The following is a 27,254-nucleotide window of genomic DNA, read 5'->3' as shown; positions in this document are numbered from 1 at the left end:
TACAGTCCTCTATTTTCTCTGCAGAAGATCTAAAGAATTAGAATGATTAGTCTGAAACCTCTGTTGCAGAGTGGGATCTTGCATTCTGTCTTAGTACTTGATAATTCTCACCACCCTAGTTTTGCCCTCAGATTGCTTCTGAACCATATTTTAATCTTAGTTCCTCTGCTGGCAGATTTCATAGCACCTCTAAAGGCTGAATTCAGGAACTCCTCTCTTCAGTACCATAGGTCACCTAAGTGCATCAATTTAAATTTTTGTGGCAGTCTAGCCATTCCACCCCTGAAAGGAGGAGAGTCTGGCCCTGAACCTTCCAACATCCCATGGAAAGGCCTAAGGAGGGAACACATGGGGCAATATAGACTTTCAAACCACTCTGCACACTTTTCATTAGCAAATCTCTATGCATTTTTATTATTCATAAGATTGAATCTGAAGAAAACTAAGCCAGAAGCAGAACAGTTTGGTTTCTGCATAAAGAATCATTCAGACTCCAAGACTGGAGTTCTCTCCTGTCTTTCTGCATCCCAGTGTATCTCACTCCTAGCTTTAATTCTGCAAGGCAGAATGTTATAAAAGTTCTCTAAAATAAAACTTCATGATTAGGAAAATCTCTTTGGAGCTCTGCATCCAAATCCTCCTCACTGTGAAGGGCCTACACCTTCATCTTCCTGGAAAAGAATCTGGAACCATTGGCACAATGTGAGAGGCAAATGGCCCACTAGCTATTTGGATAACTTCAGCATACCCTGGCAAGAAATAAGCAGAGACACCACAGAACACTTTAAAGGTGTTTTTCAAGTGCTGAGTGAAGTTCAAGTGCACTTCAAACCAGAGGAGTTAAGACATTCTGTTTAAGGCTTATTCCAGGCTTATTTCTCATTAAAGAAGTGATATTTAAAGTATTTTCTTAGACATAAATAAGTCACAGACTTTTCTCTGAAAGCAGAAAGGGCTACATTTGCTAGAATCCTCAGAGCTGTAAGACCTCCATAGTTGGTACTGACCTGGATATAAACGTGGTTCTCCAGAACCCATGAGGAGCTTGGACTTGTCATTGTGTGACTGAATGAAGAGCAAATAAGGGTAGAGGCAAAGCAAGAGCAGAGAACTACGCACGGCACAGCCACGTGTCTGCAGTGGGATATGTGAGGTACTCCCCTTTGAGACAATGCAGCAGGGCTGTTAAATAATTAATTTCTTTTCCTAAATAATATCAAAGTTTATGTCCCAAATCTCCACTTCAGAGTAAAAGTACTTTCCAATCACAAGGACCTTTCAAGTCTGACCTACTATGTGTTTTTCCCTAACTTTTTTGATTTGGCCAATATCAACATAAATAAGAAAAAAAATAAAAGAAAGAAAAAACCCACAGCACCTTAATTACAAACTCTTCCTTGTTGTAACAGCAGCCACAAAACTTAAAGAACACGTTTTGGCTACCTCCCTTGTGGGTATTTCAAGGCTGAATTGGCAGCAAATAATTAACAGCTACTGGCATGAGTAGAGCTGTTGCTTCTAATCAGGAACTTGAAGTTTCTCCAGAAACTTGTACTACATCCTTGGCGATGAGTTTGTTACTGAGTGACAAATTTGCGATAAAGGAAAAATGAGCATACAAAATGTTTTTGGAATTTACTTCATTCTCCTCTCCATTCTTATCAAAATATTACTTCATCTGTTCAGGATCATATATTTCTTATTGTGGGGAGTTGAAGCACTGCAGTGCTGGGTCCCAGATTTCAAGGATTAAATGTAACAGAATCTTTCAGGGAGGTTGCACATCTTGACTATGAAACATACTTCATCATATTTCACAAGATTAATATGAGTTTAATTGAACCACCAGAAGATATGTCAGAAGAATAATGCACATAATGGCACAGCTGTTAATTCTTCCTCTTCTGTGTCTGATCCAATTCTTACTCAAAAGAATTCATTCCAATTGGTTTAACAGAAGATGGATTGGACTCACAGAGTGGATCCAAATTACAATGAAAGGCCCAGGAAGCCCTTGCTAATTGTAAGCAGTAGATAGGCTCCTTATCAGTATAAATTAAATTGGTACTGAAATGTATTGAAGTGCTGGAAAGGATTTCTGTTTGTTTTTGTAGAAAAATAAATTTTATTCTCAATTTCTTTTTCCAGATTGATCAGAGTTACATGAATACAAACAGCATTATTCAGAGGTCAATGCATTTTGTACCAAAGCCTAGAAAATATTCCATCTTTGTCAGAAAGAAAATACATTTTCCAAGTTTGATAGAGCACAATGCTCCAATAATAACAAAGATTGGTAAAAAAAAAATGAAATTTTAAAATCTCAATTGTATGTCCTTTACATGTGCATCGGTCTAAAATCATTATTTAAACTTTTTTTACCTCTCTACATTTTTACTTTAAATAACCTAGAATAAAAATCTTTAACAGAAGCATAAATGAGAAAGATGCCCGCTAGAAGGATCATTGTATGGAAAGCTGGACTCTGATCTTATCTGTGACTTTGATCCATTGAGGCTTGAGCAAGAATCAGTATGTTACAGACTTAGATGTCTACAGATGTCTGTGTTTTATTGAGCTATTTTTTTACATTTACCTTATAAATTTACCTTTTACATTTACCTTAGAAAGAGCTGAGTCATATCTCCAAGGTGCCTAATTCTCTCTAATGACTATAAAGATTTTCTAGACATGCAGCTTAGGTTTAGACATCCATGTCTGCATGTATAAATCCTGCTCAGGATAGTCCTCCACCTTTTTTTTTTTCATTCTTTCCTGTGCTCAGACATGCAGCTGTTCCAGACAAGAATATATTTAGCTGCAGAGAAATTAGAGAGATAGTACTCACGTACTCCATGCTTTGAAATGGCTGCAGAGAGATTTAGTGGAAGTGTTATTTCTTTATGCAAAGGACATTCCACAGCTTCTCCAGTTGTGTCACATGGATAGAGCTCTGGGTAGATTTTAGGCTTTCCTCTAACCCTACTGTGATCCTATAATTATGTTGCTTTTCCTCAGGATTCAGTTACATTGGGCTTGCTTCTCTTTGCTCTATTGCTCTCCTGAAATTCTGCTACTGAGCTGCACCCCAAATTTTCTACCAGCTGTGAAGAAGTGGGTAACTTCACATGGTGAGTGCATTTTGCTCTTGCTCCCCTTTCCAGAGTACTCATCAGCTCCAATTTTCTGCTCAAGGAAAGATACTGTGCTATTCAACTTCTCAGCTACCACTGCCTCTCTTTATTGCACTAGCTTTTTCTTTACCAAGCCTTTATTAAAGTAGTTCCAGCATTATTCCCAAAGGAAAAAAGTATTAAACATATGAAGGATTCCTTATTAAAGATTAGTTGTGTATCATGCCAATAAATGGGAGCACATAGCTCCTTCCTAGCTATGGGTGGCTGCAGCATGCCAAGTATCCTATACTGTGTCATAAAATGTTATGGATCACCTCTCCAGCATTAAGATTCGCTTGTTTCCTTTCAGCAAAAGCAGCTAAATCCCCAGTCTCTCTGGCTTTTTACTCATATTCATATTAACTTTTACAGCAAGTCTTCTTCATTGATCATTAAGGCTGAACCAGTGATACTGCCCACAAGTTGAGAGGCAACAAAAATGTGCAAGTGTCTGCTTGTGTTGTACATGTGATTAACTTTTATGGTGAGGAGGGAGTGGACCTTATATCTTCTTCCCTATCAAACTATTTTTTAATAACAGAAACTATTTCTTCATCCTCTTTCACACCACATCAACTTAAGTCATCTCTGAACATGCAGTAGATCTTTTCCACCTATAATTTCTGAGATTTATTTACTGATGCCTATGGCAAGGGAGGAACAAAGCAGTAAGTACAATATATGACTGTTAATAGCTGCATTTCAATGCTGGTCATGTTTGAGCCTTTTACTGCTGGGTAATAATAACTTCTTTATGAATGTTTGGAGATAACATACGTCTCATCACCTTGCTCCTTATGGGGTGGAACTGTAAACAAAATATTTTATATGAGTACTTGTTATAAAATTGAAAATAAATCAAGTTACTCTCTTAGCTTGGTTAAAAAACAACAACAACAACCACAACCAAAAAAAAACCAAAAAAACCCAAAAAAAAAAAAAACACCCCAAACAAACCTTTTTCCACAGGTTGGTTTCACCCTCTTTCTCCAGGGTGAAGATCCCAGACCAACTGTCAGTTGAACAGATATCACACCCAGTATTTCCTCTTGTATTTTAAAAATGGTTTGGAGTTCAAGGTCCTTAGAGTCCTCTGTGGAAGTAGGGCTTATTAATGCAGACCCAGAAATATCCTAATATATAGCTCTTGCACTCTAGATTGTTTACAGCATGGGAAAAGGAGCTCTTCTCTATTTCCACCTTCCTGAGGAGTCATCTTGACTGTCTGGCCTGGCCATCAGGTGGTGAAGCAAAGCAGATTCCATCTCAAGTCAATTATGAGATGCCACTGTAGCCTAAAGATCTTGATTCAAAGCTCTCTGAAGTTCCAATTCAGCCTCCCTTGATTTTGATGGCATCTTATTCAAAGATCTATTTCACTGCTTTTTCTTATCTCAAGTTCCTTTGGATTCAGAATTTAACTCTGTGAAAATGCAGATACAGACAAAAATACAGTTCACCTGTATCAATACAAATGGTTTTCTTTCTATTTAGAAACACATCTAAATTATTTTGGCTGACCTCTTTTGGCAGGAAAAGTAGGAGCTGACTTTGAGGGCTGCCGCATTGGTCTCAAGTCTAAGAGGACACATGTATCTTGATCTAATTTATGCAAAGTCAGTACATAAAAGTTCCAAAAGTTTCTGCTTGCACAGATTCAATCTATTTAGCTTTAAGTCACATATCTAAGGAGGTTAATTGCTATAGGTTCCATTCATAAGCAGTTGATAAAAACAAGTTTCTCTAGAGGGCAATAAAATCTGTTAGGATAATAATTGCCTGCTGAAGGTACCTATCCATACACAGTAACTACACAAAGTTAGTTGAATGGTGAAAGTTTGTCATGTAAGCAACTCAAGCTGATGCCCAAATTTTTGTGGAACAATCCTGGGTGTATTTTTAGACTTAGCATCAGCAGGCATTAAAATTATAGAATAAAATCATTAAATTTGGAAGAGGTCTTTAAGATAATTTTTGCCCAGCTTCCTCTTTGTTAGTAGGCATTGCTCCTCAGCTGGGAGGAGGCTATCCTTGAACATTAACCAGATTTCTCTGGTACTTTCCATCTAGGGCTTTATCCCATGTACCCTACCAAGTAGATCCCTGAAGAGGTCCAATTCTGCTCTCCTGGAGTTCATGCTGTGCACCCTCTTCACTGCCATAAGGGTTTTAAACTCTGCCATTTCCTGACCACTACAGCCCAGGCTGCTCCTTGAGCTCTGCATTTCCCACCAGACCCTCCTTGTTGGTGAGAACCTCTCATCACTGGGTTGTCTATCATTTGGAGAAGGGAGTCATCATCAAAACATTCCAGGATTTTTCTGGTCTGCTTGTGCCCTGTGTTGTCCCTCCAGCAGATATTTAGTTGGCTGAAGTCCCCCATGAGGATCAGGACTTGGGAATGTGAGGCTGCTCCTCTCTCTATGGAAAGAGTCATTTGCTTATTCTTCCTGAACAGGCAGCCTGTAGAAGGCCCCCACTGTAATACGGCCTATCCCTTCTCTCCCTACAATCCTGACCCATAAACTCTTAACTGGCTCATCTTCTAAGAGATCCATGGAAGAGTTCCATGCATCACAGTTGGTCACTGACACAGGGTGACACACCCTCTTCTCACTTATCTTCCCTTTCTGCTTGTATCTTTCCATTCCAAAACTCCAGTCATAGGCACCATTCCAACACATCTCTGTGATGCCAATAAGATCACAGCCCTGCAGACATGCACACAGTTCCAAACACTTCTTGCTGATTTGCCATGCAATGCATCGCCATAGAGGTATGTAAGTTGGATCCCTGATGAAACCGGCTCACTGGCTGGAGAGGCTGGAATACATGTGTGTTGTGCTTCAGGTGTTCTCTTTCACATCTTCTATCCTAAAACAGCCTCTCAGGAAGCTCCGGGGCCAGAAACACCCACACAGAATGCTCAGCTGTCAATAGTGGAAGAGAAGGAAGAGTGTCATTGCCTACACACTATCTGAGAATAAGGCCTGCAGAGAGTAGGGTGAGACACCCTGGCTGCAATTCACAGGAAACTCAGTAGGATAATTAAACATTAATTTTCTTTTTTCAATTTTTATATCTTTTATTTCTCTGTTTCTCTAACCTGTGAAATATTCTGCCACTTTTTCACTTTGTTTTCATTCTTGCTGTGAGTTGTATGTCTATACTGAGAAAATCCTTGCTGTAGATTTCGTCAAGGATTTCTGCAGCAAAAGAAACATTTCTGTTGTTTCTTACTCCCACACAGAACATTAACAAGAGCAGGATAATGGATTCCTATCTATGTGCCGTGACATTCTTCCTACAAAAATGCATATATAGTACAGTGCTTCTAGCTTGCTAACAGCTACAAACTGTTTTTGTATTGATACCATAATATATCCTCAGCATTTATCATCAACTCTCAACAACAAACTATGTCTTACACTGAGGGTATTATGTTTTAATCTCCACTGGGAGAAGAGTAATGTGATGTGCAAAGGAGATGTAAAGCCTCTTCTATGTCCATTTTTTACATTAAAATCCCATTGAAATGCTGCTAAAATCTAAGAAAATCATGAGAAGCTATATACTGCAAGACTGAACATTTGAGGACAGTAAAGGTGGAGGGACATAAATGATGTGTTTTCTGAATTTTATACAAAGCTTTTTTCCCTTGATCATACCACATTTCATGGATTTATGATGTTTTGATGTTGCATGTAGATAAACTGCAGGAAATTCAAGATCAAACATAACAGGGTAAGAACATGTTTGATGCTAGTTTTTAAACCTTGGCTGTGCAATTTGATATCAGTGAAACATTCAAGAATAAGCATCAAAATTAACATCAGTGAGTGTTCACTAATGGGAAGTAAAGATAGCAAAAGATACATCTCTTAAGGATACATCTCTTTTTCTCAGCTCTACATGCAGAATTACAAAACCAAAGAACTTAGAATGTGGAAACACCAGATTGGTTTTCCTAGTCATTTCATATGATATCCCACACTCACTTTGCTATAGATTTCTAGAGCTACTATGTTCTATACATCTGCAAAAATAAATTTTAGCCCTTCAGATGCACTGATATGCTGGAAAACAAAACCTCTCCCTGTGTCTGTTAACACTGTTCTACATAGCACCTGCATTACTAGGAGAAGCTTTGCATCTTCCCCATTAAATTCTTCCCAAAAAACTCCCCTGGTTTTACCCCCATCTAATTATTATAATAACACTACTTGAAGGGCAAAGAAGAACAACACTGTAATTGTAACATGTTTATCTAAGGTACTCGCTCGATTTTTTTCTCCGAACTTGAAAGGTAGTGAACATCAGCATCTTTTCATCACAAGAATATACATTAAAATATATTAAATGCATGAAAATACATTAAAATACACTCAATTAGGAAACTTGTGTTAATGTGTGATAGAAAATATTTTCAGGAATGGTAAGTCAGTCTAGCTTCACTGACACAAGTGCAACTGCACTGATTTATATCAGCTGAGGAGCTGGACCAACATGATAAGACCAAAAAATAGCACTAATCATATACATGGTAAAAACATCATCTGATACAACAGTGTACTTCAGTGTATAAATGTGCAGCTCTCATTTGATATCATAGTCATACAAGCTCAGAATATTTCAGCAGGCTTTATTTGTTGACTACCATGAATTTGAAATTATATGCAGCATGTTTGACTTACAAGTTGCTGAGGATTCAGCTCAGGTTTCCTACTGCTATTGCCATTGCAAGAACAATGAAAGAAAACTCAGAAGAACCCATTTCCAAAATAAATTAATATCTTTGCTGATCACTAAACTGTGCTCATATGAACTGTCTGATCTGGCTGGGAAGATTTTAACTAAGAGAAAGCCACCTTTGTTCATAGAATTTCACATTAAAAGTCAAAGCATAGGATTCACGAAGCTAACAATTTCCAGATCACTCCATCCCCTCTTGGATAAATGTTATAAATGACCTTTCAGGGAGACTCCTGTGACTCTGTGACAGTCACACCAGCCAGAGAACTTTTCTCCTGTATTTGAGCTGAGTAATATCAAGTTACTGCCAATCCTGACCTATCATTAATCACCACAGAGCCAGACATACACACACAAAAAAATATTAGCAATCAGACAGAAAAGTCTGGAAGGAAGGACACTCCCTTGCCTGACAGATGCAGAAGTAAGTGCTCTGGCAGGCTGCTCAGATTTGGAAGGCCCTCTTCGGAAGGCTGCTCTCACAGCAAAGAGGATCAATAGAAAAAAATCAAATGCATTATCTTTGTTTACATCCTAGGCACAACAGTGTAAAAATCCTCACCAGGCTAAGGAGCCTGACGGGGTGTGATGGATGCCCTGTTTAAATGACGCCTTTGAAAGCTTTCACAATGCTCTGACAGAGGACTCACTGGAGAATAATGACTTCCCCTTAAATTACAAGAGCCGGGGATGAGAAGGCAGACAGTGTGAATGTTGCACTATAAATTCAATATGTTCAACTGCTTCTGGTGCTAAAGAGCAATTGTTAGTGGTGAAAACACATCCAAGATTCGTCTTTGACCCATAGATGTTTTGGTTATCAGTAATGAGAAAGCTACGACATTTTATTTTGAATTCTTTTTTCCATTTACAGAATATTCTTACAATCAACAATAGAAACGTGCTTCAGGCTTGAATTTGCTACACTGGAAATCCATATAAAAATAATACATATAAATTCAATGGAGGTGCTTGTGTGTGCATTGTGTATTATTCTTAAGTGCCTACTGAGAGTGTACCAGTATAGCTATTTGGCATATTACGTGTGTTACGAAGCTTTGGAATAATAGATGAAATATCTGGAGATGGAAATATTACAAAAAAATAGACTTTTCCTAGATAAAGGAAATATTTCATGCAAAATATGTGGGGTTATTGGTAAGGGAATGCTTGATCTTTCTGTAAAATGTGCACACTCATGCTCTTCCCTATATTACCAAGCTAAAAGCGAAGGAAACCTCTTTGGAATAAAATTGATGGGCTGGCAGAGACATTTACTTTTGCTGGTTTCTGGTCAATAAGCAAAGCTATGCTAAGCAAGCAAAGCTCTTTCACCTTCAGACTGCATCTAGATACACCTGCATTCAGATTAATAGATACCACACCTGGAAAACAAACTTCAAGTTATTTCAGCCACCACATGCACACAAAATAAAAATCCTATTTATGAGCTGAGCCCTAAGTATAAAACTTTCGACAACATATTTCTCTTCCTTGCTAAGGTGGCTACATACTTCTCAAGGACACTGTCCTGAACAACCACAGTGAAAAAATGCCTCATGCTATAGTGGCCTTCCAAAGACCAGACTCAGCAAAGGATTGTGAAGAGGTTTATTAGGAGAAGACAGCAAATCAGGTGGAAATTACTTAATTCCTGGATGCACTAAACACTCTAGGAAGTCTAACTTTTTTTTCTTTTGCCATTAAAACAATCCATATTTTCACATTTCTTTTACTTGCTGAGGGCAAATAGCTTGCCTAAATGAAACATTTACAAGTTCCTCTAGAACAGCATAATAAGAGCAGAAAATACCCACGTGCTGCATATATCATGCATCATTCTGATGGACATTTTGTATAAGAGATAAATGGAGATAAAAAAAGACTGAAAACTTGTGGGTGATAGACAAAATCAGAAAATACTAGTTCAAAACGTAAAATAAAAATTAATTACACCTATGGGTATACCAGCCATCAATAATATGTATAGCTTTTGTAATCTGCTGGGAAAAAGAACAAACTACAATAGCCAGAGGTTTCTTTACTCCAAGTTATAGTATGCAAAACCAGGTTTTGTTGTTCATTTCTTGCTGGATTTTCATTGATTGGCCAAATAAATATCTCAAGGTCACCATAAGAAGATATAAAAAAAGGAACCCAAAAGACAGTGGAATGTCTTTTGTTCTTTTTGTTCTTCTTTTTTTTTCTCCCATGAAGGGTCATGGACTTTGATAGAAATATATTTTCTTCAAAATTTGGCTGAAGAATGCCTAGATGTTCTATAGAAATGGAATACTGGTTACTTAAGAAAGATGGAGATTTGGCCTTTAGCCTGATCTGTTCTTTGCTTTTCTCTTCTTACTCTTTTTCAGACTTTTGGGTGCCTAATCTCTGTGCAATCTCATTCTCTGTATGGAGAGAAGAGATGCTTTAAGTAGACTAGTGAGATTCAAAAGATCCTACTGCTGAATTGCCTTATGTAATCTGTAACTTTTAAATAATGACTGTATTAAAAAACTGACTTTAATTTTGTTTGAATATTCTTTGGCTAACAATCAATTTTGTCCTGAGAAAAAGTAAGTAAATAACCTTTTTTTTTTTTAATCCAATCACTTGGTACATTTCTGGAAACTACCCAATCAAGAATAAAAATATTTAGTGGATTTTGGAGCTGTCGTGAATAAGAATTTCTGACTATGAAAGTATCAATCCTACGTGGGTAAACCTCAGCTCATCATAAAGTTCACAAGCAAAGGTCAGTCATTAAATATTAATAGCAATAGTAACAGTAGTAGTAATAGTAATAATAGCATCATCATCATCATCATCTTACTTTTATTCAATTTTGCATGTCAGGATGCAATTTAATTAAGTTCAGGTGTCCACTGCAGTTAAACATATGACCTAAAGGCCAGAAATGCTTCCTTGGAATTTGATTTTCACTTAGGTCACAGGATGGACCTGAACCCCAATCCCAAATTCTGAATTTGGTATTTGACCTTACAGCTCACTTTAGAGTTGACATCAGCATCCTCTGCCTACATATGAGTAAGCCCAGCTACATGATGTGCTGACTCTGGCAGCCCTTTATACCTTGCTGTTCCTACAGTTATTGAAAATGGAATTGGGTTGTCTCTACTTTAATCAAGGGTGAAAGCAAGACAGGTTGCAGGGGAGAGGGAATGGGCAGTGTAATTTGTTGACTACTGCAAATCCCGCTCTATAATTACATTTTGTTCTATGGTAGTTATTTGAATGCACTTAGTACTCAAAGCACATAATTTCTAAAAAAAAAAAAAAAAAAGAAAATAATTTACAATTGAAGCTAATGGGGTGTTAATAAAATAGAAATCTGATGGCTGTTGAGGCTCATGGAGAGTGAAACAGACAATTACTGCTCTGAATGTTCCACTAAAAAATAAAAAGTTGTTGTTTTTGGAAGTATTTGCTTAAACCATATTATTTGGTTTGCTAGAAATTGGCAGAGATGTGTTTTGGAAATGTTTTTTTCAGGGGAGAACTGGGAAGGTATGAGTCCACAATTAGGGAGTGGGGAAAAAAAGATCCCCATCAAACAATGCAGTTTAATGATTTCAGATGATGATCTGCTTAGAGAATATATCCTTTCTAGCTGTCTGTGCTGTGTTTGCAGGTAGGTGTCTTTGAAAATTAGTTTATAAAAATTAAGATTAGGATTAAAGTGAAAGAGAAAAAAATTAAGGTTACTGAGAAAGCATTTGGTCTCAATCTTTTTCTCATCAAATGGCCAGAAAAATATCAACAAGGAGTGAGGTTGTTAGGGGTGCGAGAAAGTGAATGATGTTTGGACATGAGAATGATTTTTTTCTCCCAGTCATCAAAGAGCTCTTTTATGATCTTAAGTAATTTTTCAGTCACTCACCCTATTTGTTCCACATTGGCAACTTGAATTTTCAAAGTGTTAAAGCCACCACAAACTGAAAAATCTGATGCATCTTTTCATACACAATTGGTAGCTCTAGTTTGCTTAAAATATTCTCTAAAAATAAATTTATTAACTCACTATTCAAGAAGGAAAAGACATGCTAAAGGTATTTCTGATGTTTCTGTGTATATTAACAACTGCAAGGTTGTATCATAAGAATGTGTAAAAATGCTACACTGTCAAATGTTTTATGGAGTATGAAATTGTAAGTGTCAACACAATAATAGTAAGATGGGGGTTGTAGTACAGTTAAGAGAGATCAAAATCAATAAATTCAAAAAACTGTCTGGATGCATCATAAAAGCAGAGCGTTCATAATGGTTGCCTCTCCGTGACAAAATGAAGATAAACCAGAGAACAGAAAATGAACAATTATGGTATTTTAGGGTCTGGTATCCACCTCCAAGTTATGTGCTTTAGTATTGGGCAGATGTCTATAGCAAAGCAAAGACTGAAAGCTCATTGGGAAATGAGATTCCCTCTTTTGGCCTAAATTGAAAGGATAAGTGAAATGTGAGACAGCCTATTCATTCACCAATTTCACTCTCAAGTCAGCCATAAAATTCAGTCTCACTGTAATGATGAATTTGCCAGTCTACAGAAACAGTGGAGCCAAAACACTTGTTTTCCTCCTAATTAAACACTGGTTTTGTCTGTGGCACCCAGTTCATTGTCATGGCACTGAGTATTAATATTTCACATTGCTGAGGAACTATTCAAAACCTTTTCTGATTAGTCTTTACTACGCATGATGAGGGTCTTTAAGAAAAGTGATTTAGAATCCCATAAAGGTAAATTTACAGAATTTTGAGTCTAGTTGTCTACAACTGGGAAGTAACTGTTAAAGGGTGCCCACAAGCATATGACACCATATCTAAAATTTTTAAATCTATTATTTCTGGTTATACAATATATGTTATACATATATTTGTTATACATGTAATACAAAATATTTTGAGAGAAAGAATGTGATATCCTAAGCTTCTGTTTTTATATGCCCAGTTTCAGATTCTGAAAATAAAGGTCTTGATATGTAATGACTTATTTTGAATTGCTGCTTGGAAGGACTCCTGCCAGCCACACTTTTTAACACAAATTTAATTCAAATGCAAGAGCAATGCAAATATTTGCTGACTCAAAGTTGGATATAAGCACAAATATTTTGCTGAATGTGCGCCACAGTTCTGAGTTCTTCTCTAGGGAAATAGCATGCATTCAAAAACAGAACACCACAAGGTGCAGGGATCCAAACTAATTTTTATTTTACCATGAACGTAATTTAAACATATGTCACCCCACAAGTGTGGTACTGTAGAAAAATTACTTCATTGGGATAATTTTGGAATAAGAAAAGCTAAAGATATCCTTAGTGTGCAGGGGTTCATTTCTTAATATGGGACAGTTATAATTGGACTACCATAGGCAATTGTTTCATTCTATTTGCTCCATGCCACTACGGCCCTTAGAAAAATTAAAGGTCTTTTTGTGCATGAATTTGAAATTCAAACATGGTATAAATTTCTTTCCCCTATGGTGCATAAAAATGAAGGGATGATATTTGTCCATTGCCTTCAACAAAATTAATTTTTGGATGTATTTAAAACTTAAAAACCAATAACTGTATTTGCATATATGCTACATTCTTGCCTTTGGATTCCTAAAACCTGTGCAGAAAAAATCTTATACAGAACTGCTGAAAAAAAAATTATGCTCATAGTTGTTCCACTTATAGTGCCAAAATACACAGGAATATTTTTGTTCACTAAAGAACTCACAGCAGAAATTAAAATATTCTGTACAGAACTACACAAATGAAAATCCTCAGTTCAGAGTCTACCACTGGTGATTTCTGCCTTTGCATATGGGAAGGAGCTGTTAAGGTTTGTTTAATTATTACTTACACCATAATACAGTCCACAGAGAAAAATTAATTGCAAAATGTATCCATCTTAGAGGAAAAGTAATATCAGCTAGGATAAAAGCTGAAGCTTTTCCAATTAAAGCTGCTGTCAGTAAAATACAGAATGTGATTGTAAATGCAAAGAAGCAGTTTAGCTTTAGCTCTCCTGCAAATACACCATGGACTGGGGATGTGAACACCATCTGTCCAAAATACTGGCCAAACCCATCTTTTTAATAATTATATAGATTCAAACACAATCACCCTGACATGCAGTGTAATCTTGCTCCAAGGTTATTTAAGACAAGCAAAATCTCTGTATATCCATGAAGGACTAAGTGATGAGTCACTTTCTGAGTATTTATTTAACCCACTTCCATTACATTCATTTGTTGCATCTCTGAATATGGATTCAATAGAGCTTGAGATCAGAAGAGGAGCAGTTATATCTGCAATCCTGTTAAATGGAAATCCCATTTTAGTCTGAAGAGAGAACAGCTCAATCTTCCACTGGTTTTGATTGTCCTTGCTGCCATATTGCCTCTTTGAAGTTATACATATGGCATGACTAAGTAATTAGAAGTTTTATTACTTTTTAATCAGTTGTCTCCTTAAGAAAGCAGCTTAATAGACTAAATGAAATTTGTTGGCTATTTCAATTCAAAAATTATTCAAAACAATGATGTAAAGCAGCACTTTCCGACAGAAGTACCAAGATGATCACTCCTCTTACTTCTTAAAATAATCTGATGTTGGCCAAGTGTTCTAAAGATCTTCTGGAGACAACAGAAGATCTGTTGGCCTGTTTTTCTAAATTTAGACTTTTCCTAAATATGGATGGTAGATAATGCTAAGTGTTGTGGTGCATGGTTCATTTGGTTTGTTCTGTTTCCCCCTAAAGTTATAATGGTTCGGTCCTGGGGTTCCCCTGGCAACCCCTCCTTTTGAGCGTGGTAGTTTTTTGTCTCCACCCCTGTTCCCCTGGTTACCCTCTGTCAATCCCTCCCTGAGTTCCTGTCCATCACCCACTGTCCCCTTCCCTCTTTCCAGAAAGTTCTCCCCTCTTTGGTGGGTGATTGGATCGGGAGCAGGAGTCCCTCCCTGTCACATTCCCTATTGGCTAGCCGGCATGTTTGTCACGAGTTTGTTCCCTCCCAAGTTCTCCCTCACTGGTTGATGTGTTGTATGTTCCGCCCCCTTTATAATTGGCTGTACCCCCACCTCGTGGTCTCAACTCGGCTGGACTCCCCTGGAGACATTAAACTCTGGACTTTGCCCCGGAGAAGAGTCCCTCTTTTATTACTTCGCCTTCCTGCTGATCACTGCTGCCTCCTGCTGAGGTGCTCCCCGGACACCCCGGCGCATCTGGGCAGTGCCCCGCCGGCTGTCAGCTGCTGTGCCACAGCTCAGCCGGTGCAGCCTCCTCCCCAGCCTGGGGTAGTAGAGAAAAAAAACCTCGGACAGCTGCTCGGCAGCTAAGTGTGGTTGACACGCCTGGAGGATGGGATAGGATGGGATGCCGTTCAGATGGACTCAAAAAAGTGAGAACCTCATGCAGTTCGATAAGGCCAATTGGAAGGGCCTGCACATGGGTCAGGGCAATCCCCAGTATCAATACCAGCTGGGGAAAAAGGGGATTGCAAGTAGCCTTGAGAAGACTTGAGGGTGCTGGTGAGTGAAACGATTCACATAAATCAGTAACATGTGCTCACAGCCCAGAAAGTCAACCATGTCCATCACAAGGAACACAACCAGCAGGTCAAGGGAAGTGATGCTTTCTCTTTCCTTTGCACTGGTGATAGTCTATCTGGGATGTTGCATCCATCTCTGGGGCCCCAACCCCAGAAGGACATGGACATACTGGAGAGGGTCCAGAGAAGGCCACTAGAATCCTGAGAGGGCTGTTTCTTCTGCTATGAAGGCAGGCTGAGAGAGTTGGTTTGTTCACCTTTGAGAAGGCTCTGGCGGGACCTTCCAGCACGTTCCAGTATGTAACAGTGGCCCCTAGAAAAGATAGGGACAAACCTTTTGGCAGGATCTGCAGTGATATCACATGGGGTAATGGTTTTAAACAGAGAGAATGGAGATTTAGACTAGACACAGGACATATTTTAACAAGAATGGTGGTGAAACACTGGAAAGAACAAGCTACCCAGAGAGAAGACACATCCCTGGAAACATTCATGATCAGAATGGACAGGACCCTGAGCAACCTGATCTAATTGAATATTTCCATGCTCACTGCAGAGAGGTTGGACTGGATGACCTCCTTTCCAACCCAAATAATTCTATCATTCTGTGATTACACTGTCATGGAATATGATTTCTGGTTGTGTAGGAGTCTGCTGTAATTAGTGGACACTGTTAGTTGTGAGAATTTATAGAAGGGACATCTTGAAGTCTTTATCCTGTGTAAGTTTTACTGACCAAGTATTTAATCCAATATTTTGAAGTGCAGAGCTAGGAGTGAATAAAATATACAACACAATTTCTCAAGTTACATTTGAAAGTTTAATAGAAAAGATGGAACATTCCCAGTTTGGATACATTTTTCCATGCTTCTTTCCACTAGTCAGCAAATATTTTCAAGGACAGATCAGGAAGAGCAGATACTAATTTGTCAGCAGCATTAATACATCAATTCATCTGCTAAGCAGAGCTCTACCTTTTGCAAAATATATGACTTTGAGTTTAGTTCTATTGCATTGGGACTTTAGCATTATTATCTGTATAGTCTAAAGTTCCTCTGTACCAGATGAGAATCTAGACCATCTCTTAATAATTCTAATTTGTGCAAATAAAGCAGAGTTTACAAAATGCATCCTTTCAACAACAGCCAAAACAAGTAACAGTTGTTGTGGAGAAGATGCAATGAAAAAAGGAAAATCCTTTTTTTTGGGAGCAATATCTCTCAATACCCCATGACAGATTTTCTTCCATAAGTTTTTCCAGTAACTTTTTCAATTCATATAAGCATAAAACTCATAGATGTGAATTGCACAGCTTATATACATGCTGTATAAATATTATTTTATGAGCTTGACAGCTACTCTTTGTAACAGGTGCTGAAATCTCCATACAATAACCTCCTCTATAAGGGGAACCTATAGGTTTTTTCAGAAGTCTGTACTTAAGTAGAAGAACATGAGACCTCTTCTTGAAGCTACTTTAGTATGCAAAAACTGTATTCAGGTTCCACATTCCAGTTAAAATACATATGCACAATACTCCAATCTTCTTTATACACCCAAATCAAATCCCTTTTAATGAAAGGAAGGCATTTCATTATTTTGGATTTATGTACAATTGTAAATGGTCAACTAGGAGAAAAATTACTGGTGTCACTATAGGGGGGAATAGCAACTTTGTATTAAGGAATTCCTTATGCAATGGCTTATTCTTAAATAGAAAAGCAAGGAAAAAAGAGTGAAAATGTGAAGTTGTTGCTAACCTGCCTTCTGACTTCGTATATCCTTTAATGAGAAAGCTATAAAGCTGTTGCTGTAAGAAAATTTCTTTTGCTAATGCTGTAAATCCAGGAAATGTACCTGCCAAAATAGTATTCCTTTATATGAAGTCAAGGAAATGCAAATAATTAGGCCATTATCCAGGTGCAAAAAGCAACACGGTCATACAGTAGATTAAAAATTAGAAAAGTTTTCTGAAAGACATCGTTTACTACTTGGTGAACACCTGTTCTCTTGATTACATTATTAAAATGATCATGATATGATGGTTAAATTATTTTTTGTTCACCAGCAGTCAAAGGCACAATATATTTACATTTCTCTTTCTTGTTACTATGACATTTACATTGTATTGCATATCTTCTGGCCCAGTACCACTATATTTTTTTTTTTTAATTTGAAAATAAATTAACAAAATTGGCCAGGGCATAGCCTCCCTCTTACGTATCATTTGTATAGCTTCATAATTAATAGATGTGTCTAGACACAAATTAGGCATTATAACTAATGACACTTCTCTTAAGAAAAACGTCATTCATCTCACACCAATGTATGAGGTACTTGGAGATATTTATTCCCTTTAAAAGACCAGTGTGTAAAAATATTTCATCAGCATCATCATTTTTTTATCCTTTAGAGATTATGTTTATGTACTTGTTTTCATGTGTAATGGTTCCATTTTTCTTTTGTTGGTTACTCTCTGTTTTATTGCAAATAAAAATATGTTTGGATAAATTGCACATAAAGTTTATCGCTGCTTAAATCTACTGGAGGTTTTAAAAAAACATATCATGCATCAAATTTCGTTCAAATTGGGTAAAGATTCTACCTCCTGTTAAATTCTATGCCTTATTTCTTCTACATCAGAATCTTGCAAGAAGATAAGTAACAAAAGTAGCTGGAGGGGCTTGGTTGGTGTTCATTGGCATAGATCCAGCAAGCATGAAGCTAAGTTTGTTTACAGGTTGTAAAGGCTGAAAATATTACTGAATTCTTTATTTTTGGCTCCTTCTTTCATTTACAGTCCTTAATATGAAAATGCCCCTTGGAAGGGTCCATGCTTGCACAGGGTCAACACATAGACTAGTAAATGAAACAAGCTCCATGGACCTGATGTGGTGTGGTATTACTTGCATATAGTTTTCTAAAACCAAGGAGGCCTCTTTCCGCTCTTATGGGAAAATTTATTGCCCCTGCATTATGCTTGAATGTGGCGAAAGACCATTAGCCATCATCAGCTAAAACCATGCCAGGGAGTACAGGAAAATATAGGACAGTATGGGAGAATCACATGCCAGAGCTCACACCCAACCAGTGTTTTATTAATTAATAGAATACTCAGAGGATTTGGGATAGGAACCTGAGTGACAAGTTCGGGTCATAAGAACAAGCAAATCCTGACCCAAAGAGAGCACAAAGCTGAATGTGAATGTAGTTGGCACCCCAGTGCAGGAGATGCAGATTATCCTGTGTTTGAGGAAGTGAGAAAAGGCAGGACTGTATAAGCTTGTGCGTACCACAAGTACAGAAACATTTAAATGCATTCCTGAAAAGTAGCTCATGTCCCTGGGATGTGACTGAGCTGGGTCACTAAAATCACCAATCGCTTTCAAAATGTCAGACAACAAATAGAGCTTACTAATATTAAATATTGGCACAAAACCATTTGGTGACTCATCACCTTCTAAATAGCTCACTCTGCAACTGCTGACTAGTAAAACATCAGCAATGTCAAACAAAGACAATAATTTCCTTCAAGAGGTTTTTCCATTTTGCCTGGTTCTTTGCTCAGTGAAGTCAATGGCAAAATTATCTAGGATTTAAAGGGCACAGGATTAGGTCATTGGTGTCTCCTAATCCATTTGTCCTAAACCTCCTGAAGAGAGGCAAGTGCTGTAAGTGTAGAAGAGAAGACGTTTGTTTTAATTTTGCTTATTTGAGGTAACAAAATCTGGCACCAAATGCATTTGTGTGTCTGGGTGTAATTATTCTCCTTTCAAAGAACTGCTATTTCTCTCTCGCCTCAGGACCATTAAGGTGTTAAGTACAAAGACACTGCTTGATGGAAGTAGGCTCCAGACAGTCTGACATGTGAAGAATCATCCTGGTGAGAGTTCCCACATCAGACTGTTGATTAAACAAAGGTAACTTAGTACCATATCACCAACAGTAAGTGCAAGGGGGATGGGGAATGAAGAGAAAAAGAATTGTAAAAATTAAAAGAGACAGAAAATCCTAACCCTTATATCCTTCAAAAAATTATTTCCTATTTAATATTTTCTCCCTTAATGTCTCTCAAATTTTAAGTTTAGTATTTCTGTTGAGTATAATCACAGCTTTGTTGGCTGCAACTATTTATAAGGTAAAGGTACACAAAACCAGAAGCTGGCAGTAAAGGTTTTCTTAATAGCTGCTCTGTAAATGTGCTCATGGGATTCAAGGGCTACCTCCCACTCCCTCCACCTACCAACCCATTAGTCAACAAGGACAATCACTCATCACAGAAACAGGCTCAAGAAATATGCTTCATTCTTACAAGAAACTGACCTGGATATTAAAATGCAAATCTGTCATCATAAACCACTGCACATCCATGTGGATAATGATAACAAATGTGAAGTTAGCTTAAGGTTTTGAATAATGATATTGAAAATAATTAAAAAGAAAAAAAAAATGGATTTTTCCCCCATGTTTATCTGTTACCAATTGATTTAATGAACACAATTTTTTTTCTGTATTCTACCAACAATATCTGCAGACTAACCTGTGACAGGTGGGAGAAAAGAAGAGAAACAGTCATGTTCTGGAGCTGCATTTGACCAGATGGTTGCAATTGGAGAGGTCTTGTCTGGTCATACAGGACATTTGCACTGTCACCTCCAGTGGTATCTTACATTGGGTATTTTTCGGGTTTGAACATGGAAGTATTCACACCTGGACCAGCTGCAGACCAGCTATCAGCTCTGGAAGGTCTCAGTCAGTCTGTGCAGAAGGGCTAAAAAAGTAGTGATTGAGATATATTGAACTGAATGGAAAATTTAAAATTTCCCCCCGGACTTCAGAAATAAAATTAACTTTTTTCACAATTTGAAAAGACAGCCTCTTTGCTTCTTTGTATCAGGGATGACACTGGGTTTGAATACTATGTTAAGACTAATAAATCTTTGTCTCAAAAAAACATTGGGAGGGGATTCAGTCATCTTTTGTCCTGGAGTTTGTTTGCATTTTTTTGTGTGAATGGTCACAAAAGGTAAGTTTTGGCTTAAGTAGTTGGGTGTGTTTGTGAAACATTGGTGGTACACAGCCATATCTCTTATTTTACAGGTAAGAATCAGTGGAGGTCACAAAACTACTGCCAAGATCATGTTAGAGCTCCTGTTGAAGAGGTTATAACCTAGATAAATTTTTTTTAACATGATAGAACCCAGCTAGACAGACCTCACACCCAGAGCTACTTTCTGACAAGAGTTGGAAGCGGCTGGCTGTCTGGAATAATTCTAGCAGGTGTGGAATACTTCAAGAATCTGTATGCATGGAGTGGATTTCAGGATCTCTCTCTTTCTAAATAAAACAAGCTCTTTTGATTCTTTCTGCTGCTGGAGGATGTATTACAGGAAACAATGCAATCAATTCTGAAGTAGCAGAGATAAGTAACCGTTTTCTGGTTGTTTTTCACATCGACATAGCATATCTGCAATTTCTCATTAATCATGGAACATAGAAGACCCATCAGAAATGGTTAAAGGCATGATGCAAACAAAAATTCTGCATTCTCACAACAAAAGAAAATATATAATTATATATAACATAATATTATATATATATAATAATATAATAATGGAGTGGTTTGGGTTGTAAGAGACTTTAAAGATCATCTGTTTCTGATGCCATCCTGCCATGGGAAGGGACATCTTCCACTAGACCTTTTTGCTTGAAGCTCCATCCAAACTGGCTTCAAACACTGCCAGGGATGGGGCATCCCCACCTTTGGGAAATCTGTGCCAGTGTCTCACCACCTTCACAGTGAAGGACTTCCTCCTAACATCTAATATAATATCATTCACTCTAGCAATTCAGGGACACTCTTAGAAGTAAGCAAATAAGAAAGTAGCACAGACATAAGAAAGAATATGCATGACGCCCTCACAGTTATAATGGAAGCAAGAACAACCTACAGTGTCACCAGCTTTACAACCGACCCCAGCCAGCTTACAAAAAATATTAAGGTCTTCCTTGAAGTTGTAAAGTTTGTATGCCAAACAAAGTGAAACAGGGATTTCTGGAAAAAAAAATGCACCTGAAAAAACATGAGATGGCAGGGAGAGAGGAAGTGAAGGATAAGGCAGGGAGCAAGCTCCTGCAGGCAAAAGTTATTTCAGAAATTTGGGGCTTAACTGTGATTGACAGCATTAAATATTATCATTCACAAACAGCATCTCTCAGTTCTTTTTAACAGCAAGTTTTGAATAAGAAAAACAATAAATACTTTACTTACAAAATAGGAAAGTAAATTTGCAAATAATGTCCTATCTCCCAGATAGAAATAAGTCTCTGTAGGTTTTTATCAACTAAAAGTTATCTTTTCCCCTTAGAGCACTACATCATTAAATCATCAGAATATCATAACAAGGACAATATGAATGGCTGAAATGATGGAATGCAGGCTTGGATGCCACAAACAAGAAGAGTATTCTCAGTGTGCCATTGATTGAGCCAGTGGAGCAGACTGGCAGCATACTTGTCATGCTGAAAGCTGATTGATAACAGGGGTAGATTATTTATAGCAAGCTTTACTATATGATTTTTTATAGAATTTCTTGCAGAAGAGTACAAACCCAGCTTCTTATATTTGCTTATCTTGAACCAAGGCTCCATATCTGAAATGCTATGGATAAACACCCATTCTGAGGTAGCATCCTCTAGCAGACCTACTGCTCCCCCTGCAGCTGATGCCGTATTTGATTTGTGTAAAGAATTATTTGTGCCCAGTTTTGAAGGAAGAAGGGGCAGGCAACTCAGGAAGACTACAAGGATGTTTGTTGTGTGGTCATGCAAGTGAAAATCAGAAGGGCCAAAGGCTACCTAGAATTTTATCTGTCTACGGTCACAAGAGGCTATTTAAAAACATTTCTAGAAATACATTAACAAAGGAGAGTAAAGGAGAATCTCCATCCTTCACTGCATGCAGATGGAAACATAATGAGAAAGGATGGGAAAAAGGCTGAGATACTAAATGCCTTATTTCCTTTAGTCTTTAATAGTTGGTATCCAGGTACCCAGTCCATTAAGCTGAAAGACAGGGGCAGGGGAAAGAGCAAAGCCCACATAATCCAAGGGGAAATGGCCAGTGATCTGCTATGCCGCTTAAACCTGCACAAGTCTCTGGGACTGGATGGGATCCACTCAATGGGTGAGGGGTGAGGGAGCCAACAGAAGTGCTCCCTGAGGCACTTTGCATCATTTACCAGCAGCCCTAGATAACCATGGAGGTCCCAGGTGACTGCAAGCTGGCAAGTCTATCTACAAGAAGAGTTGGAAGAAGGATGTGGAGAACTGTAGTCCCGTCAGCCTGACCTCAATACTAGAGAAGGCCATGGAGCAGATTATCTTGAGTGCCACCATACAAAATGTGCAGAACAACCAGGGGGTCAGACACAGCCAGCAGGGGTCCAGGAAAGGCAGGTCCTGCTATGCGTAATTATGTATTAATTACAGTGTGATCATTCTTCTCCCAAAAATGATTATTCCGGAGAGTGTGATAGATTCACCTGAAGATACATAGATAATAGGAAACCTTGGAGACATAAGTGTTTCTTAGCAGCATATTTAGAAGTCAGAGACAAAATTAGGAGGAGGGTAAATGATTGGGCTATTTTTATGTAGAGTAGAACTGGGAGGCGAATCCCAGACCTTAGACCTTTATCCAGATCCTCAGCCTAAGAAATGCATTTAATCCTAATGATCTTGGAGATCCTTTCCAGCCTGAAACGTTATGTCCATCTCTATTTCTCCTGTCTCTGCTTAAGCTTATGTACTATTGGTTAGTCTGTGTGAAAATAGCTAGTTAAGTTTTGAAAGGCATCATGGCAAACTGTTCCCACAGCACACCAATAAGTGGGCTTGTTGCAGTTTGATTCTCACAATATTGTGATTTTAGGAGTGTAAATATTGTTCAATAAAGGGCAGCCATTTTTAAAACCTAATGAACAAACAAAACCCCAAACAAACAAAAAGAAAAGAAAACAAAAACCCTATTGAACCTAAACAAAAAATCTGAAAGTGCCCCAAACCCAAGCACATAAATATCTGAGGTCTGAGAACTAAAATGATATAGGAGTACTTGCCAATTGACACATTACAGCAATCAATGGGCAGCTCTTCAGAGTCATTTGTCAAGTAGTAAAAATCAAATTGAGTGGAAGATGCTTTCAGTTCATAAACCCCATCCACCATGTCCCCCACTGGGGATACTTGACCACAGAGGACCACCAGGAACACCTGGGACCAAGCTCACGTGGCCAGAGGTAACAAATTTAGCATGCTGCTTCTCCTGAACGCCAACAACCACCTCTCCAGCAAAGCAGGGAAGGGGAATTAAAAGTAACCAGTTTCTGCAGCTATGCATTGTTCTACATATTAATAACTACTCTGTCACAGAGAGAACAAATACTCAAAAATCCTTCACATGGACCTTGTTATTGCACAGTAATTAATGCTTGTGCTTAAGTCTGTCCTGACTAACCCATGGCAAACAGATGCTTTTGACTTGCTTACTCAGCACTTCTCACCAAAGCCATGCACATGTTTTTAATTAAATATTAAAAATAAATGAATGAATTTTAAAAAAATCACCTGAGGAACACAGCATCAGTCATAAATGGAGATTTCATTCTGAAACAGAGATTCGTCTGATTATTAAAAATAGAAAAGAGAGGAAAAATATCATTTGGGGGGAAAAAGTAACTATTGTCCCATAAAATCTGTAAGGTATAAATACGGCCTTTGGACAAAAATTAGTTGGTGTGCTTTGTCAGATGTCTTTGATTACATTCTTTTTTCTTGAACTGATATAATTAGGCGTAGCTAGTTATACATGCACAGCAATCAAATCAATAACAGCTCTGTGTTTTATGGAATTTCCTCTTCAGCAGTCACAAATCTGAAGTATTTTTACCAGCATTTTGTCCAATATGGTCCAATATTTTAAATAACAGCATTTGGCAATCTAGAGAAAGCTTGGGTGGTTTTTTTCAATAAATTTAGATTTACTCTCATGGATGAAACACTGCCTGAGAGAGAACAGCAAGAGGCTATCTGCAAAGTGAGGTCTCAGTTTGAATAAGTTTCTATAATGATTAAGCTTTTTCCCTTCAGGGAATTCTCTGCAGCTCCCTGTTCAAAACAGGTACCTTTTGATTCATCAGGAATATGTTCTTTATATTCACATGAAGGGCTCAGAGCACATAAATTTCCCAAGACTAAAATTTTACTTTATTTCAACTACTTAAGGTTTAGTATTGAGACTAAGACAATGAGCTAAGTGCTTCCAAAACTCAGTAGCAAGGTTGAGGCACTTCTGAAGGATACTTCACCCCTTGCTAACATAGATATTCAGATGTGCACGTGCTTCCATTGGCTAAAGACTAGTGTGTGGACATATATAGGTAGCAAATACAGAGCTGAAGTCAGGTGTAGCAGTTCTAACCTTGAAACTAACTAAAAATCCTATGGGGATGATTAGTGGTATAAAACCATATTTTTTTAGGATTTCTGGCAATGTCTGCATATGGAAATCTAACAAGTATTTTTTTACTTGGGAACAGAATGTGGTTGGTATGTAAATTATTGACAGTGGACTTTCTCGTTGCTATTTTCACAGTGGAGTATTTTCAGAGCAGACTGTTCTTCTTGTACTTTTCCCCAATAAATAGATTACAGACTGAAATTAAAGTTGCAGGTATATTTGTGCATAAAAAAGCCCAAAGATAGAGGGATTGGGTCCTGCACATATTTTTATCAGCACATCTTTGCCTTCACAGAAGAGTATTTGCTTCACAAAAGCAAAACTTGCTTTTCTAGTTATTCCTTCAAATACTACCTCTCTTATTTGGAAATAATATTTTGTCAGTACCACTGTAGCTTTATTAAAAGAACTTCACATAAAAGAATTCATATTATGAGGAAATCAGCTCAAAAGATGCTCAGCTCTGAATCATAAATTGACTGCTTCAGCATTCTGCACAAACTAAGGCACTTCCCAGTGGTAAAATTCATTTTTCAAGCAAAAATTAACTGCTACAGTGAATACAAGTGCTTTGATGTAAATATCTTCCATTTGCAGAAATGTTTCTGAAGACCACCACTAGCTCAAAGTTTCTTAGACATGCAGGTAAAGACACTTTTGCTGCCCTAAGAATGAGGGGCTAGGGTACAACTGACTTCATTGACAGAACTGGACAAGAAATAGCAAAGTTGGATTAGAAAGAGTAGAAAAAAAAGGAAAATCTTGGTAGAATACCTTTCCACGGCCAGAGTGATCAAGAAGATGGTGAATGGAAAGATGAAGAACATAATAGCTGTGGGCAGATTTAGTCAGATTTCTTTATTTATAGGGTTAGGACATTGACTTCTAACATCTGATAACAAATCTTCTCAAAAGCCAGGTAAAATGGATACCCTCTGGAAGTGCTCTATCTGGGCATGGAGAATGCGCTCTGAGACTCTGAAATTCCTCTCTTCTGGCTCATCCACAATTTTAATATTAAATTAGCATGGATTGAGACCATATTAAAATAATGTCGATAGCAGAAATAATGTTCAAAAGGTAAATCCATGAAAATATTCATATTTGAGTGAATCAGTGAATGTATCAGTCTGGTGGTATTGTGTGCTAAGTAAATTAAAATCCCTTTTAAATAGATGGCTTTTTAAATACACAGCTATAAGACATGGCTAATGTTCAGTAATCTTTTTATAAAACTGATCTGCTGCTGGGTTTTTATTTAAAAAAACCCTCTGCTGTTGATATTTTTAACCATGACTAAAATTATAAGATAATAAACATCTTTATAAATTTAATGGAGTTTATTACCAGCCTTAACACAATTGCAAGGCTTAACCCCAAATCACCTACTGAAATCCCTGCCACAGGTTAGTAAAAATCAGCATAATTGGAGGGAACTAAGTAGAATTTTAGCATAAAGTCTGCACAAGCACTAAAACTGCTGCTAGAAATTCAATATTAATTGTGTTGGTAGAGTTAAAAATCTATAGGTCATGAGTGATGGAAATAACTGAAAGAGTTTATATCATCTTGCTTATTGCATACATATTTTAAAACTTCTCTGAATATAAAGCTGAATGGTACATGATGCTAAATATAACAACACCATTTTCTTTTTCATAACCAGTTTGGAGTTAATGTGCTAATTATAATGTATACACATAAATCAGAACTCTTATAAAAGGAAAAATATGCAATAAAATTTACTTAAATCAGATTAAATAACCCTACCTCATGCTGTTTTTCTACATATAGCATTTTGCTGCAAGTGTAATTAGACAAATAAGATGTTTCCACTAGCACTGCATTTTACAGATAATTCATTTTTCAAGCATTAGTGCCAAGCCTCAGCAAGATCTCTTATCTGATATGTGTTATACAGTGCCATTTCTATACAGGTTCTTTTCCTGTCCCTGGAAGTATCTTAATCATGAAGTTCTTGTGAAGTTTTTCTTTCCCCCTAACTTATTAAATTTGTAGATAAATGTTTCAGAGCATTTAGTTAATCATGTATGAGCTGCATTTTCATAAGTTTGTATTGGCCACACCTTTATTGATATCTCATAATATTAACAGTGACTTTAAATCCTTTAATTCTCCGTGATTCACAATAGTTACTCATTATCCAATTTATCATTCTAGAATATCAGAATATCATATCAGAATGTAAAATGATGACCAAAAATACAAAAAATAAAATACCAGTATATTT

At 37.4% G+C, this 27,254-nt stretch overlaps 3 long non-coding RNA genes across 4 annotated transcripts; 2 read left to right on the top strand and 1 right to left on the bottom strand.

Moving 5' to 3' along the window:
* Nucleotides 1-4,127: 4,127 nt before the first annotated feature.
* On the bottom strand, nucleotides 4,128-5,966 carry LOC135295544 (uncharacterized). Of its 2 annotated transcripts, XR_010357673.1 has the most exons (4): nucleotides 5,696-5,966; nucleotides 5,269-5,597; nucleotides 4,698-4,754; nucleotides 4,128-4,599 (listed from the first exon to the last, which is right to left on the bottom strand). It is a non-coding gene; the product is annotated as an uncharacterized LOC135295544 (long non-coding RNA). The 2 variants fall into 2 exon arrangements; XR_010357672.1 differs by having other exon boundaries at nucleotides 5,269-5,966.
* On the top strand, nucleotides 5,785-6,255 carry LOC135295543 (uncharacterized). Its single transcript, XR_010357671.1, has 2 exons — nucleotides 5,785-5,952; nucleotides 6,027-6,255. It is a non-coding gene; the product is annotated as an uncharacterized LOC135295543 (long non-coding RNA).
* Nucleotides 6,256-15,295: 9,040 nt separating this feature from the next.
* Nucleotides 15,296-20,284, top strand: LOC135295542 (uncharacterized). The gene is made up of 3 exons (XR_010357670.1): nucleotides 15,296-15,333; nucleotides 19,287-19,403; nucleotides 20,018-20,284. It is a non-coding gene; the product is annotated as an uncharacterized LOC135295542 (long non-coding RNA).
* Nucleotides 20,285-27,254: the final 6,970 nt, after the last annotated feature.

Source organism: Passer domesticus, chromosome 2 (assembly GCF_036417665.1).
Source record: "Passer domesticus isolate bPasDom1 chromosome 2, bPasDom1.hap1, whole genome shotgun sequence".
NCBI classification, from domain to species: Eukaryota; Metazoa; Chordata; class Aves; order Passeriformes; family Passeridae; genus Passer; species Passer domesticus.
Note: the sequence above shows the minus strand (reverse complement) of the source record. Positions and strands in the feature narration are given on the sequence as shown.